Source organism: Lactuca serriola, chromosome 4, assembly GCF_051521515.1.
Source record: "Lactuca serriola cultivar US96UC23 chromosome 4, Lser_US96UC23_V15, whole genome shotgun sequence".
Taxonomy (NCBI): domain Eukaryota; kingdom Viridiplantae; phylum Streptophyta; class Magnoliopsida; order Asterales; family Asteraceae; genus Lactuca; species Lactuca serriola.
Genome location: NC_136411.1, coordinates 226,261,014 through 226,265,750, shown reverse-complemented (window position 1 = coordinate 226,265,750; position 4,737 = coordinate 226,261,014). Strand labels below are relative to the sequence as shown.

General features: G+C 32.6%; 1 long non-coding RNA gene across 1 annotated transcript; it reads left to right on the top strand.

Annotated features, from left to right (window-relative positions):
* Positions 1–3,435: 3,435 nt before the first annotated feature.
* Positions 3,436–4,406, top strand: LOC145100555 (uncharacterized). Its single transcript, XR_013705122.1, has 3 exons — positions 3,436–3,745; positions 4,089–4,177; positions 4,264–4,406. It is a non-coding gene; the product is annotated as an uncharacterized LOC145100555 (long non-coding RNA).
* Positions 4,407–4,737: the final 331 nt, after the last annotated feature.

Here is a 4,737-nt window from a genome sequence, read left to right as displayed (position 1 = left end):
TTGTTGAAGGTAGCAGCACATGGTGGCGGGGCGTAGGTATGGGTTGGGTTTCCAGTAACAAGCGGATGTTGATATAAGTAGAAAAATAAATCATCCTCAGATCCAACCTCTTCGAGCTTCTCTTCGAATTAGTATGATACCAGATCTAGGTCTTAAGGTAGCTGAAACTTGACCTTTCTCCTACTCTTCGATCAAATAGAGAGAGGCGGAGGGAGATGGAGGAACGAGTAGTCAATGAAATGAGGCCAGAAAACCTTTTCCGATGGGGATGAGAGAGGAAAATAAGTGGTGAACAATCACATCTGTAGATAATGAAGAGGCTGCAAATATTGAATATATAACCTAAAAACAAACTTTTTCCACGAAAGGAACAATGATTTCTTGTGGCTCCTTTCTCCAGCGAAGCTTTCATCTCCAGCGAAGCAGGATATTTAAATCCTCTATATCACACTCATTTGTACTAGCAAATAAATATCATTCCTTATCATTTTGTCATCTCCAACCAAAGTTCAACAATCTATCATTGTCGCTGGTAGTTGTGAGCTACTGACCTGGTGGCTGTGAACACTAGATCTGGTCTTCTTGAACTTCAATCCAAATATGTTGAAAGTAGATATGGGAGGCGGTTTAGGGGAGAAAAAGAGGTGAAGCGGATTCGTAGAGAGTGGAGAAATAAGATTATGGCGGTGGTGCAGTCGATCCGGCTGCCGGTGGCGACCCGGTAACGACAGCGGCTCGATATCCGGCTATTGTCCGGTTGTTCTTTGGTGGAGAAACTTAACATTATAGAGTGTGATAAATTAATACAGTGGCAGATTGTCGCCTGTGTTGCTGGAATTTGTTCTCAAATGTTCTCAATATAAAAAATGTTCTCATTTGAACATACCTCTTTCTCTCTCTCTCTCTCTCTCTCTCTTTATATATCTATATCTATATATATATATATATATATATATAGAGAGAGAGAGAGAGAGAAAGAGAGAGAGCTAGGTTCACATGTTTCTAGCAACTATTGTGTGCATGTATGCACCAATGAGAATTCAAGAAAAAAATAAATCATGAATGTAAAAAAAGGGTAGATGAGTCATTTTGTTTTTATAAACCAAAAATATATTCTTATATATTTGGTATATCCCTTAAATCATGTCTACTATTATTTTACTTATTTCAAACCATCATCTCCACAACCCTAATGCAAATCACCGACCTCTTCACTCTTCTCCTCTCTATCTCGGTAGAATCTGTTGGTCGGCATGTGGGCATCCGACGGGAGAACTACGAAATTCATGCAAATAAAGCAGATGTGGAATATATGAGACTGTTGGGATTCATGAGATGGAGAACTACGAAATATTACAGCAGATTGGGAAGGGTTCCTTTGATTCTGCTTTACTTGTGAGGCATAAACGTGAATCTTCCCTTCTGGAGGTTTCTATTCCCTTCATATATTGAATAAGTAGAACAATACTTTTGAACCTTGTGGTATTCATTCTAAATCAAATATGTTGCTGGAAATTATGTTTATAGGTAAACTATTGCAAGTAAATCAAATATGGTTTTTGGCTTGTTTGATGATAATGTCTAACAAGTGTTTATTGAAATGCCTGAAAGAGAATCTAAAGAATTTAACCTTGTGGTATGCATCTCTGTAAAATCGATTATGTAAAGTCGATTTCTGAAATAGTGATGATTTTAATTTTCAAAATACCGAACAAATTGGTATATTGAATTGGTTTAATTTTTGTTGGAATGGAGTTTTAAAATACCGTTAGATCTCCCCCTGATGTGCAACTGGTTCTTGCACATAATGAGGAGGCATCCTCAGCATTCGAACTTGTAATATTAATCTTGATAACCAACCAAACCTCCAATGATTCATGTTTTTGATTTTTTTTTTCTTGTATTTATGTTAAATTTTTATTCTTTATTTTGTCTAGAGAGGATGAAATGTATGACACTTTTTGGATTTTTAGGGTTTAATGGTAAGCTCAAACACCTCAAAAGGGATTTTTTTTTTCTTTTTCTTAAAGAAGTGTGTTTGCCACATTTTTGTATGTAAGCTATGAGTTGTAATTGTTATAATTTGAAGTAATTAAGAGGACTAAGATGTTTAGTTCAGGGAAAATGTACATTTGATTAGAATGATGTTTTCACGATGAACATGACTTGTTGTTTATTAGTTTATAAAATTGTGAAAGTATTTATATGGTGGATTCTTGCTTTTTGTGTATTCTAACAAATAGTATTACGCCAGAATGTATATAACAATAATATTCTTTCAAAAGGGTTAAACTGACATTCTGTCAGAATTTGCATGAAATGATTAAACTAGGGATTTTTTTTCATATCAGAATGCGCAAACACATGTTCATTCTATGAAAATATAAATATTACATAAAACATATGTTGCTAGTAATTCTTCCAGAATACATTTATACATGCTTTAGAATGTTTATTCATTTATATTTCACATGTTTTGTTCGTTAGGTATATTCTTGATAATACAAATTCTTTAAGAATATTCAAAACCATTATGCAAGAATAGTGTATTTTGTAAGAATATTATTGTTGTATTCTGATAGAATTGTAGTTAATTATTTATATGTTTAATGTGAAGTTGTTACATGTGTATCACTACAAAATATTTGGCAATGAATTTGTGATAGGAATGGCTTGAAGAATGGCTTGAAGACCTAATAGGAAAGGCTTGAAGAATGAATCAAAGAAAGATCACACTCATTGTTTAAGAAAGTTGTTATTTTTTAAGAATTACACTTGTTATTCTTTCAGAATGTTGTTATTATTCAATGAATCATAATCATACAATGTAATTATTTGATATATTATTAGTTCAAGAATCGATTTTGTGTATTCTTTCATAAAGTTGTTATTATTCAATGAATCGATTTTGTGCATTCTAACAAATTGTTATTCTGAAAGAATATAGCATTCTAACAAAATGTTATTCTGGCAGAATAAATTCGATTATTATAAAAAATACTTTAGAATTAATATTGAATTACTTTAAAAAAAACAGATTTTTAAAAGTAGGAGAATTAATTATCCCTAAATTTCTGAAAATTTCCTTTTTTAAATATATTTCATTGTCCAAAATACCCTTATGCTGAAATTTGTGTGATTAAATTGATTATTTTTAATTAGTTAACAAATATAAAACCCTTACTTAAATTACCTCAAATGATTGGCTCAGAATCAATTTCACAAGCACACAATACTTATAAAAACAAAATAACCTAAGCCTATATATATATATATATATATATATATATATATATATATATATATATATATATATATCATTACTATATATAAAAGCCCTTTTATTATGGTGCCGCCTACAACAATTTAACAGGGTTTATTATACAACACGTCACCACCACTCTGAAAGACGCCATCGACATTGACATCGATTCATAGAGACTCATGTGTCAAAGTGTCATATCCTCTCTATATATCGTCCACCCTTTCAACATTTATCTACCAATTCCCGTTCTCCATTCCATAATTTCGGCTTTGGTTGCAAGAAAATCTCTGACAACAATCCTCCATAGAAAAAAAAACCCTAATTAGCGACGGTGGTTGGGGTCGAATTCGTGTTGATATAGATTATTTCAATGAACGCATCAGTTACATTTCTGGTTTCGTTCCATGCCATCGCTTCCCATTCCTGATCAGTCTCCTTTTCTCATATTCCATCTCATTCACACATACAGCGAGTGATGTGGTAATTTGATTTATTCATAAATTCCCTTTTCAATTTTTGCTATTTGTTGTACGTGTTATGGTTTATTTTCTTCCCTTCTGTAAACTTAGGGTTTGATTTGAAGCCCTATTTGGTCCATGATTTTAACTTCTAATTGTTCACGTTATCGTTTCTGGTTTGAAAGTTTTCAAGATGGTTTTGGAAATCAGAGACCTGGTGGTTGCGAGAACTTCTCTGCAATCTCAAAATTCATCAAATATCACATCCTTTTGCGTCCTTGTTGATTTCATTGATGAGTTGGGGTTGAACGCCAACTTCGATGACTTGCTGATTTCTTCTCTCTCTAATAGTTTACGTTCTGCAGCAGTGGCAAAGATGTAGACAATGAAGTACTGATCAATGGGTTTAGCAATAATTCATGCCCCTCTTATTTCCATGAGTTGGGGTGTCAAGGTGAGTTTTTTTCTTTTCCATTTCAATAATTTTTTGCTTTCTTCTTCATTTACAGCAAGTTAAAAATTTGGATACGAAATTGATAGATGATTTTGTTGATGAAGCCGACATTTCTTCAAACCTCCATTTCTTCAACATCTCACGATTCATGTATGGATCATCCGTTTCTGGTTTGTATTCTCCCCTTTCCACCCTGAATATTTCTAGATTATTGTTTATCTAGATTGCTTTTCATGAGGATTTAATAAATATTTATTCATAAACAATTGTGATAGTAACATTTTTCATCCTTTAATCACATTTTGATTTTGTTTGGTAACTTTTATAACTCTTTATGATATCAATTTCGTTCAGGTATTGGCTGGAATCATGAATTGTTCTTGTGAATCATTTGTAGTTCACCTGCTTCTGAAAATGTTTCTGTCAAGCAAATCACAGCTAACAAGTTTTCTTGAATGCTTATCTTTGATAATTTATTATTGTTTACTACTTCTGTTTTACGATAAAGTGATGAAAGTAGGTTGTGCTTCAATGTATTCGGCTTTTATATTTTATTTTGT